This window comes from Ptiloglossa arizonensis, chromosome 13 (genome assembly GCF_051014685.1).
Source record: "Ptiloglossa arizonensis isolate GNS036 chromosome 13, iyPtiAriz1_principal, whole genome shotgun sequence".
NCBI classification, from domain to species: Eukaryota; Metazoa; Arthropoda; class Insecta; order Hymenoptera; family Colletidae; genus Ptiloglossa; species Ptiloglossa arizonensis.
The window spans coordinates 7,943,131-7,955,613 of NC_135060.1; the positions used below are offsets into that span (position 1 = coordinate 7,943,131).

The 12,483-nt window shown below is 42.9% G+C and overlaps 1 protein-coding gene across 3 annotated transcripts in view; it reads right to left on the reverse strand.

The window, feature by feature from the left end:
- The window catches only part of LOC143154062 (uncharacterized), a 419,640-nt gene that overhangs the window by 13,797 nt on the left and 393,360 nt on the right, over positions 1–12,483 (reverse strand). The gene's annotated exons all lie outside the window — the stretch shown is intronic.

A 12,483-nucleotide genomic window follows, 5' to 3' on the forward strand; every position in this document is an offset into this window, starting at 1 on the left:
TGCACGCGTACATTAGTACTTGGAAATTATTCCAAGTGTACTTTTCTCGAAAACGAAGCCTCCGATGCAATAATTTCGTCCCTCGTTCCCGTCTGTGTTTCGAACCGTAGAATCTCTCATCGATCTGACTCGTAACTTTCGATTGGTAAACGGGTCAACGTTTCTCAGTCCATCGTATCTCCCAAATCTCAATGAAATCGGTGAGCGATCATAGCTGGTGGACTCTCCCGTTAACGCTTAACGTATCAATGTTATTCCGAAATACCAAGATAGTGTACAAACGACTCGATCGCGCGAGAAACATTTCCGCGTCCGATACACGCGTGTCGATGACTCTGGCGTTTTCAACGCTCGCGCGATCCCCCGCGAGAAATGAATTTCGCAACAGATCCCAAGGTCCCAAGTCGTCACCGTCACCTCTTCTTCTTCTCTCGAGTCGCGACCGATCGCGTTTTACGAGCTCGTAACTTCGAGACGAAACGATCGAGGTACGGGCGTGTACGCGAGTCAAATCGTGAAATCCGGCGGAGAGGTTCGGCGTGTAGGGAGGGGCCGGTATCGGCCGCGGAGAGGAAAATTGTACGCGTGGAAAATTAATGGGACATCGTAGGTCGTGTAACCGGGGGACATGGGGGACCAAGAGGGAACACAACGACGGGACAGACGAGCTGATTGTCATTCAAAACGACGCACGGGCGACCGGTGACTGCCCTTGGCCATACGGAAAGGCGACGCTTCGCAAACGAAACGCTTTAATGCCTGAAAGCGGAGACATAATTGTCGGGCCGTTTCTCTCGGTGTCGTTAAACTTGTCGGGTCTCCGTCGAGGGTCAATATCCAGGCGCCCCTCCCCTACCCTTCCACCCCTCTCCAAACTCTGCCATCGTCGTCGTCAGTCCCGCCCTACTTAGGCGGAAAATCCCCGACGCGCGACGTCGTGTTTTTTTTTCGCTTTTTTTTTTCTTTTTTTTGGACGCTGAAACGTTTTAACCCTCTCGTTACGACAGGGTCGGTCACGAATACACCGTACAGGGTGTTCAACCCCTCGACGACGGGTTTCGTGTTTCTTATGTAGCTTGAAATTGTCACGCGTCACTGATAAGAGGACCTGTGCAATCGTGTTCGTTTGATTTGTTTCTACGGTCGGAGGAATAGTTCGTTGATCATCGAACAGCGACACGATGATTTTATTCATTGGGGGATGTATTCGTATCGAGTTTACTCGATTACGTGTATCGAGTTTTGGTTAAACACTGGGGAGGAATTTATTTTATTTCTTTTTGTTCTTTTTAGCTCTTCGTTGGTTTTAGCTGCGACTTCGAGGGAGGATTGTAGGTACTTCTGGAAGTTTTAGGCGGTTTTCTGAGGCCTGTAGTGTCAAACGGAGTGTTGTGTCTAAGGTGAATGTGGGCAGCTTCGAGCAATTTTTGTTCAGTCACGGGTTTTCGAAAAATTGGAATTAATATTTAAGTTTAATAGGATTTGCGATTTCTTTCAGAGGTCAACTTCTCGGCTTCGTACAGTACTATGGGGAGCTGGAAAGATGACTTCTAGATTAAGGGAAATGTAGTATCGTGTCTAAGAAAAGTGTGGATAATATTGAGCAATTTTTGTTCACTTTCAGATCTTTCAGAAGTCAACTTCTGAGCTTCATACAATACTATGGAGAACTTAAAAGATATTACTTGGATTAAAGGGAATATAGTACCATGTGTAAAATAAGTGTGGATAATATTGAGCAATTTTTGTTCAGTTTCAAATCTTTCAGAAGTCAACTTTTCAGCTTCATACAGTACTATGTGAAACTTGAAAGATGTTACTTGGATTAAAGGGAATATACTACCATATGTAAGAAAACTATGAATAATACTGAGCAATTTTTGTTCACTTTCAAATCTTCCAGAAGTCAACTTTTGAGCTTCATACAGTACTATGGGTAACTTGAAAGATATCACCTATATTAAGAAGAATGTGGAACTATGAATATAAACAGAATGTAGACAGTGTCGAGTAATTTTTGTATAGGTCTCTCAGAGGTAAATTTCTCAACTCCATGCAGTACGTCCGAATTTCTCGATTCGTTCTCCAATATCGAACGTCACTATGGCCAATTCAACGACACAGGATGTTCCACAATTGACGATCCAAGCTTGAGGTGGACACGGTGATCGAAAGAAGGGAAAAAATGTCAGCGGGCACACAAGTCTGAGAAGCAACGGGTTCCGTGTTATAAGGAAAAATGTTCTTTCATCGGAACAGGTGTTCGAGGCGTCTTCCGTTCATTTCGATGCACGTCTCGACGCGTTTCCTCATTGAGGTTCGCACACGCTCAAGAATGCCAGGTTTCCCCCTGTTATTCCTCGACGAGCGAAACTCGCACAACAATCGTCTACCACGAGCAGAACGTTCGATATATATATCTTGCCTTATAATACAGACCTTGTAAACTCGGAAACTATTGAACTCCGGACCAATGTTTACCAACACTTTTGTTTATTTCGCTGAGTAAGTACCACAAGTGCCCTAAAGTTTCACCGTTGTTTTCGCCCACTCTGTACACAGTACTGGACAAATGTATTTGAACAGATGCTTAACGATGTACCCAATTGTTACTCGGTGGGCACCGAGTGGATAAAATTGCAGATGGAGAGGAGAAACGATAGATAAATAAATTACTTTTGTAGATTTCAATCGAAACGTAGATTCTCTAGCGATACACGAAAATTTGAATAACGAAAACACTCACTGTTCGAAGTATCTTAGATACTTTACGTTGGAAATCTTTTTACATATTTGGTAGAGGTTCCATTTGGAGATTGTGGGGGGTAAATGTTGTTTTTACGGTTCTGTTATCAGGGGACATCCCCCTCTGTTTTCGTCGCTTCGCGAGCAGATCTTTCGGGATCGAAAAGTCTATTCTTCGACAATGGAATGTCAGGTTCCCTGTCGTCCTATCAGACTCTTACGTTCTCTGAACAATGTCATCCGACACCAGAACGCGAGTCTGCTAGTCACCGTTCAGCGCTCACCCATGAGGATGCATGGCTCGTGTCAAGGACCTGTTCAACCCTTGATCCAGCCATAAGCCTTTAGAAACTGAAATAGCGTCGGGCTAACCGTTTTCAAAACATCCTCAAAATATGTTGACGCTAACGTGTACGTGTGTTTTACGTACGCTTCGGTTTACTTTCATTTTTCCAACAATAGGGTTGATGCAAATAAACGAACGGAATTCGATACTCGGTCTTCCATAGAAATCAGCGAGAGTTAACAACGATCACTAGTTCGTGTAAATTCGTGATCCAAGAATATTCTGCGATGCAATTATTTATTTTTATACCGTTATGTACGATGGCAATATTTCGATGCACGATTCTGGATTAAACAATTTCCGGCGAAGATTCAAATAAATATCGAACACTAGATAGTAATTTGACACTGGGTATGTTAAACATTGATGATTCGACAGGGGAAGAATTTTTGTACTATTTGCGTAAAAATTCTCTGAAAATTACTCTCTCGATATTAATTATTCGCTACATAATTAAAGTTTCTGAGAGTCGAACGATATACGTTAATGGTACGTTAAACGTTCAAAAAATGAATATGGTAAACATTGGTGATTCGACGGGGGAAGAATTTTTGTACTATTTGCGTAAAAATTCTCTGAAAATTACTCTCTCGATATTAATTATTCGCTACATAATTAAAGTTTCTGAGAGTCGAACGATATACGTTAATGGTACGTTAAACGTTCAAAAAATGAATATGGTAAACATTGGTGAATCGATAGGGGAAGAATTTTTGTACTATTTGCGTAAAGATTCTCTGAACATTACTCTCTCGATATTAATTATTTGCTACATAATTAAAGTTCCTGAGAGTCGAACGAAACATGTTAATGGTACGTTAAATGTTCAAAAAATGGATATGCTAAACGTTGGTGATTCGACAGGGGAAGAATTTTTGTACTATTTATGTAAAGATTCTCTGAAAATTACTCTCTCGAATTAATTATTTTCTACATAATTAAAGTTCCTGAGAGTCGAACGATACACGTTAATGGTACGTTAAACGTTCAAAAAATGAATATGGTAAAGATTGGTGATTCGACAGGGGAAGAATTTTTGTACTATTTATGTAAAGATTCTCTGAACATTACTCTCTCGATATTATTTATTCGTTACACAATTAAAGTCCGCGAGAGTCGAATAATATACTACCGAGGGTTTTCCCATCGTGGAGGTTGATTTTCCCGATTTGTCGGCCCAGTTCGAGCGGAAGAACGAGGTCGTTAGATGAGGTGAACGGGGTCCGTTTTTCGAGAAGCGCGAGTAACTGTATTTTAACGGGCACCGATCGTTAAAACTTCGGTGTATAATTTACGAGGAGTTAGGATCGCGCGCCTAATTCGGTCCCTACGCGCGAACACGCTCCGAATCGTGATCGAAGGCTGAAATTTGCGAGGACGGTGGTTACGAAGTACCACGGTAACCCAAAATTGGCGCGAAAGTACTTTTCCCGAGAATAGAATGTTTAAGAACGGTCGAGAGAACGGTGAACTCGAAAAGATGGATCGCAGACCAGAAGTTCTTGTTGCACGAACACGCACGACACTCGATAAAATAATATTTTACAATTTTTACTCCCAACGGGAAAAACCATACGTTCAAATATTAAATCAATTGCGTGACAATATACCGTTCGTAGTAATCGAAGAATCGATCTTACCCATCGGTGTGTAATTACTATAACAAATATTACCACGTTTTGGATACTTCGTCTCGAAACGACCAGAAAGAATCCTTAAATAATTCCAAACACTACCCTCAACGATGTATAAAGATTCCAAATGTTCGAAACCTTTATCCGTGTACAATTCACGAAAAAAGAGTCTCTCCCGTAAGAAAGAGAAGCAAGTCCGTTTTGGAAAGAAGTTTCGTCAACTGGTTCGCCACCGCGACGAGAAGTCCAAGATCTTTCTCTCTGTCGCGGCGATGGGTATCGCGAGGAGGTAAATTCAGCGAATAAAATGCAAATGTTCGAAAGTGGCTCCGTGAGCTTCGAATGGTTGGTAAAAGAAACGAGAATCGTTCTTTCTTTCCTCGGTGGCGTCGTTACTCGCGTACGCGAATCCCATAAACAGTTTTGTACCGTGTAAGCAATTCATTGCGGCAACGTGTAATCACGGGATCATGCGATCGAACCGTATTCGCGATCACGCAACGCCGATCGCCCGCGTGGAAATGATCGTTGTACGGTGCCGCGTTGGATGTATTATCGTTTCGTATCGAACGCGGCCCGAGAAGCTCGCTACGTTTTCCAAACGGGCGGATTTTACGCGGCGTGTAAATCGCGCGCGTGCACGTGAGCTTCGCGACGACGACGTTCGGAACCGACGCGACGATTCACCGCCAATTGATTACGGTTAACGGCGATTAAGACGACCAGACGACGAACGTTGACATAAATTTCTATTAAAGGGTCACGAAGACCGTGCACGAACGCTCGTTGCGAAGAAACAATCCCTTTTCCGATGGAATTCGTACTGGTTCGTTCCTTACGGAGTATACACGGTGTCGAGAAAACGTGTCGAAGAAACGTGTTACTCGAAGAAACGTGTTACTCCTTTTGAATGAAACAAAGGGAAACGAATCGATATATCGTGTAATAGAATTAAGTGGAATTAAGTGGAATTTTGTTTGAAATATTGAAACGCAAACTATTGAAATATTGTACAATCGCGAGCGACGATGATCACTTACTGATTCGAATTCGAACCAAGTACCGTTGTTATGTTTATCGATCGCGAGTATCCAACTCTGAAATAGCAAACACATCGTTACCGATTGCTGCCAGGATCGTAAACCACTTCGATTCGCGACAAGGTTAATTCGTACGCCCACGTCGTATATTTCTCTCGGAAATCGAAAATAAGTTTCCGTAACGAAACAATGCTACCGGATGCGTTGATAAATCGTGCCGGGGAGTGGAAAAGGAATCGGGAGAATTTACAGCGTCACCGAGTATCGCCGAGGACCGAAATAAATTTGATAAATTCGATATCGCGCGAAGGGTGTCCGGTCGCACGAAAACGGTGGGCGAATATAAAAGTAAATCGTTGCCGGTATATTTAGAAACAGAGAATGGAAACCTTGGAGGGAAGTTGTCCTCCCATTTTCTACGTAAATATTAGCCTCCGTGGACTTTTATGGATGAGATCCAAGGTACGAATATCTCAGGGGTTGGATTCGCGTACGCGAGCGTTATTTTCGATTACTTTCGCGCGAAAGCATCGAGAGATTCGGCCAGACCCTGACCTCTCGTTGCCACGCGTTCGTCTGCACGATGGTCTCAATTTTTAAGGGGGACACCACCCCGAGACGTTGAAAAATTGGTAAATTTCGCGTAGTTTTTGCCCCGAGTTGTTACCAAATGAAACATGCAATCTTTCTAGGAGAATATAAATTTAACTGTCAGCTTCGTTTTGCAATTTTGCGAGGATAAAACTCGTACAAAATGACGAAGTTATTCGGTGTTCCTGGAACTTCTACTGAGGGAATATTGATCGTTGTCTGGTGCGATTGATAAGAACTTGGAGATTCGAAATAAAAATATGTCCTTGATTTGCAAACTGAAGACTGCTATCTAAAACTTAGGGTACAATTTTTCGAAAATTTGAACGATTGTAGAGACGGTCGAAGCTTGAAGAAAAAGCAATCTTTCTTATCCAAAAACACGACTTGAGCGTTTGTAAAAAGTCGAATAATTAATGTATTACGAGAATCGTACTCTACATTGTTGAATACTCTGTGCCGAGTATCTCTACAAAATTTGAAGTAAATTGAACTCCGAGTTGTGGAGATTTCGTGTCGTTGAAGAATACAGTTCCGAGAACAATTGTAAAACGAGTATATTTATCGGTGCAGCGTCGCTAAATGCTTGAATTTTAAAACATCGTTTTGACATAAGGTTTAATGCACACTGAAAAAAAAATAAGAGAAACAAGAACTTTTAAGAATAACGTGTTCCACCTTAAGAAGTATCTCGGTTCGAATCGTTGTCGAAACGCGACCATGACACCTAGAAGACCTGACCCCACGTTTGCAACGTGTACGACACCGCGCGTTGATCTCTATTTAAGAAATATCTCGCTACGAATCGTTCGCTACGAAACGCGACCGTGGCACCTAAAACTGAACCTTCGTTGCGAGGATGATCACCGTTTAACCCATTTGTATCAAAGCGCGGAATAATCCACGAACCTGCGACTGTACACTATCACCGATCGCGGAATAATCCGCAAACCTACGACTCCCATTTCACTAGTTGCAACTGGTACGTTTAACCATTTCTGAGAACTTTTCGTTTCCATTACTTTAATACACATCAGTGTATTCTAAATAAGTTTCACTCTTTTGTGAAAATCTTTCAAACTGCCACTATGAGTGTTGCGGCGCGCAAAAATCCGCGCGGTCTATAAAAGCCTATAAAAGCCTATAAAAAAATATTTTGCTATACAATATTGTGTATCGATCGTTTTAAACGGTATACTGTTAATAAACTCCATAAATAATTTCGATGCTCGTTACTGAACATACGATGAACCGCTCGCGGTGATACGGGTCAGTCGTTAGTTGAACGTCGCTGATGTTCGAACGCGGCAGCCTAAACGGACCGATGATGCAAATGGGTTAGGAAAGAGCTAGCTCGGTTGGTGTCGTTCGCGAAACGCGACCGTGGCACCTAGAGCTGCCCCCTAGTCGTTCTCGAAAATTATTTCAAGCGTCGAAGCACGGGGGAGAAGGGAAGGGACAAGGGATCTTCTCAAGGAACTCCACCGAGGGTCGGAGTCGGTTTTTGGCTTGCCGTATCGGGCGTTGCGTGAATCTTGGCCCCGTCGCGGAGTCCCCGCGTTTTATTTATGCTTTCGAGCCGTTAGGACGGTGTGTCGCCTGGCAAAAGCTTCGCCGCGAGCCCCGAGAAAAGAAAGCAACGAAAGAAAGAGCACACGGAGTGTAACAGGGATACGGTGCGGGTTGGGAGCCGGAGGAGTGCACGATTACAATTTATACGAACGGAGCCGCCAGCTCGAGGAGGCACCATCTCCGTCTCGGTTATTCCACTCTCTTACTTTTTATTTATGCCGATGCAGCGGCAGCGGCGGCGGCGGCGGTGGCGGCGACGCGGAGTCATGCGATGGCTGGACGATAATAATTTTTCATTACACGAGGTCGATCGAGCAACCGAGCGTTGCGAAACGCGGACCGAGTTCGAACTCGCGCGAGGGACGGTTTTCGCGCCCCGATTTCACATCGAAACCGGAAGAGGAGTACCTCGACGCGAACCTCGTTAGTTCCTGTTACTCGAGAGTCATTTTTGAAAATGTGTATAAAGAGACCCCCGCTCGAGGATCCTTCGAGTGTCTCTTTCTCCTTTTTCTCTAATCGAAGAGAGCAACTGTTTGTAACGATTGTGAACGTTATTGTTTCAAGTTTTGTTTAATTGTGATTAACAGTCGCGAAAACACGAGGTAAGGGTATCGTCTTTGGTACAGTGTGCGCGAGATTCGATGTACTGTAGGGTTTTAATTATTTTGTATCACCAATTGCACATTCGAAGATGAAAAGAACGATTCTGAGGGATAGCACCGGAATGCTTCTAGATTCTACCTGTGTTTGCTTATACCTGGCTGAGTGGTACCACACTGAAAGACTGAATGATGCAAAAGAAAACTTGTTTCTTTTTAAGTTCTTACTATTTTACTTGGAAATACAATCGATGGATTTCTTTTCCCAGTATTATCTGTGAAAAGCTCCCTCGAGCGACCACCGGATAAAAAAGATTGAAAACGAACGAGTTACGACTTTTACGAAGCCTTTGGTACTTTCAGTGACCACCCTCCCTGTAGTTACGCGCCTAAAGATTCTAAATTCGACGATCGACGACAGATGGCGCTCCCTGTACATTTCACTCGATGACGCGTGGTTACGAAGGCGGAGCGAATATATCGACCAATAGGATTCCTGCATTCCTTCCAGGAGCACGCTTCTCGACTTCCAACTATAGTTTCTGCGTTACAGTATAGCACTCGGCGAGCCACCGATCTCGTATACGAGCGAGAGAATTTTTCACGCGCGATACGTCCGGACGAGGATTGTTCGGCGCAGAGGAGATTAGGTGACCGTTTCGAGTGCAATAGTAAACTTTCCGGTTCTCAACTATACGTATCTGGTAGTAACGATGGTAGGGTAGCTAACTCGAGGAACTCCCTAGCGATATAGAAAACGATATCCTTAGGGTTATAAAACCACGAAATGTACTCCCCGACACGCAGATCTGCAACGTCTACCTTCTTAATGCGCTACACAGTGCGCAAAAAGTACACAGACTCGTTCCCTGGAACGTTGGCTCCCGACAACCGAGCGTATCAACGACTTCACCCCCTACTGTTTTTACGACCTCGCTATATTTCTTCCACCGTGTGCAATTCCATAAATAGATACGTGCGACAGGGTGCCGAGCCGAGGACACGTTACAGCCTAACTCGTTTTACCCTGAATTACCGGTAATACGTAACTTTTACGCGTGTTTTTATCCCGACGGAATATTCATCGATTTACGAAGAACGTAACGTGTAAATTTGTCGAGTACGTCTCCAATGATCGGGTCAACGTTTCGTCGACTTCCACAAATTGCTACACGTTCACTATGGAGTTAAATTCGAACGCGATAAAAATGAGCGAATAGTTCATAATTTCAACGACATCTCCACTTTTGGTTGTAGATATCGGAACACGGACCAATTTCCATCAATTCTGCGATTCTTATCTCGAATAATGTGGTCACTGTTATCGTAACGAAGTCTAGAGAACACTGGGTCAACTGAAGTTTTAAATGCACACGGTTGCAGAAGTGCATCCTATTTATTTTTCATTTGTACAGATATTGTCGAGTATTATCCGCGTATTCTCACCTATCGTCGCTTCTCAATTATTCTCAATATTTTTGTCAATTTTAATTTAGTTTAATTTTAATTTTAATTCATCTTCTACGCGTTTAAGGATTAATCGAGACAATAGATCCTGTCGAGTGCAGCAAACGCTAAATTTCGTTATTTCGCTTCGAATTCTATCAAAATTCGTAACGTTCCTCCGCAACACATTTTTGTCAATTTTAATCAATCTAATCTACTCGCTAATATTTACCTATTACGAGCAAAATAATTTCCTCAATTTTCCAAGGCGTGTTTAAGGATTAATCGAGACAACGACTTCGTCGAGCACAGCAAACGCTAAATTTCGATACTTCGCTCCGAATTCGATCGCGAGTTCCATTAAAGTCCGGTGTCGCGAATTGTGGAGAACCTTCGAACCAGTTCGCGTTGTTACACGATCTCATCGCGGTACGTTAAATATTTTCCATCGCGTTTTCCCCCGAGGGAAAGATTCATTCCGCGTGTCACCCGTAAGAACGGTCCCGTCCCGTTGTAGAAGAGGAAACGAAGCGAACGAGAACGAGGCACGAAGGAAGAAAGGATACGCTCGTAAAAGCGGATTTTTCCCAAGGACGACACACGGCGTTCCAACTCGGCAATGCCGGTGTGTCTCGATCTTCGAGAGATAGGTAGGTACCTACGTACAATAATTCCCTACGTCCAAGTTATGCATGCGGTTTACCTTGTGACATCTCTTGGCTGCAGCCACGCGCCTTTCTAATGCGATACCTCGAGCGCGACGCACTGCTTCGATCTATTACTTACGGGGTGTCCTAAACGTAACTGCCCGAGATTCACTCGTAGATACTCGAAGATCGTATTTTACGCGTTTCGATCGAATCTTTCCCCGAGAGATCTTAAGCGAAATCGAGCTGCGCGATCTTAGACGAGTAACGAGTATCTTTTAAAAATCGTTGGAACATCAACGGTGACACGTACTTAGAAAAAGTACTAAGTATTGATTTTAGATATTAGATACTTCGAGTCGATCGAATTTTGAAATATATTTCACCAGCGAAAATTATAGGATTCTATTTAAGAAGTTACAATTGTATTTTCTAGTTTATCATACTTACTAAAAAAAACTCTAGTTTATTATACTCACACCGGTGTATAAAAATTTATAAAATTACGTGTAAATTACACATCGTTCGATATAGTTTAATTTTTGCTTTTGGCATTTTAAATTGAATTTAATCGGTTCGAAGACACTGCAAGTTTCGGTTGTGTAGAATTTCGATGTGCTGTGTAATCGATATAACGAAACTAACAAGAGCACGAGAGGACGAAGAATTTTTGGCGATCGTGGAGTACACTTCCCGTTAGAAGTCAACGCGCCTTTGTTCTAATCGGAAATAGTTCGAGTGGACGATCGTCGATCCAACAACTTCCCCTTCGTCCCTCGCTGGTGACCGGTGATTTTAATGCTGCTTACGGAACGCATTCATGGCCATATCGGTCACCGATGACCGACACTGATAACTTCAAGTGGAACATTTCCCAACGCGCAACTATCCGCATCTGCGAACCTACAAACTATAATTGATAACGGAATGCCAAAGCGCGACGTATCGTACGTATCGGTGGAGCGTTTTATTATAAAATTCATCCCACGATCCAGTTACGTAATCCACTTGCGCGTAATCTCTATTTTTGATGAAAACTCATTGTCCCGTGGCATTCGAGAATTCCAACGAGGACGATACATTACGCGAATCGTCGATATTTGCGATAAATTTACACACTACGTTTTGAATTTGAAAGAACTCGATTTTTATAAATTTCCCGAAAGGATCCATGGTTTCATTTTCTAAATTGGGCAAGTTGGGTCGAGGAATGTTCCAGCTTCTCGATAACCCGACAAATAAATGGAAACTTCGAATATTGGGTTGTTTGGAAAGTCATTTCGTTTTTTTTCTTTGGTGAAAATGGAACATGATTTTTGTTGAATGTATAAACATTCTATTGTATTATATATTCTCCATTTTGGAAAACGAAATTACTTTTCGAACAACCTAATACAATAACACGAGTTGCAAGGTACCGTTAAGAATCTTCTCTCGTAATCAAACATCTATTTTCTACTATTCATCGATTCTCTACGATCTCGACACACAAAGTTAACCCGACAAATAAATCTAAAACTTCGAATACAATAACACGAGTTGCAATGTACCATTATGAATCTCTTCTGGTAATCAAACATCTATTTTCTACTATTCATCGATTCCCTACGATCTCGACTCCCAAAGTTAAACGATACTCGCTATATCGTTCCTCCGTTAAAAGATTCATAGTTCCCGCGGCTACCGACGTCAGCCTCCAAGCACCCCGAAAACGAGAACACGATCGACATACCCGAAACGTACGTTCTTTTATCCGTATCCGAGACTCTTTTTCAGAGAGATCCGCAACGGAGATCGCGCACACTCGGTGTCCGAATCGTTCACGAGCCCGATCTCTCGCACGTGAACAGTGCTCTCCCT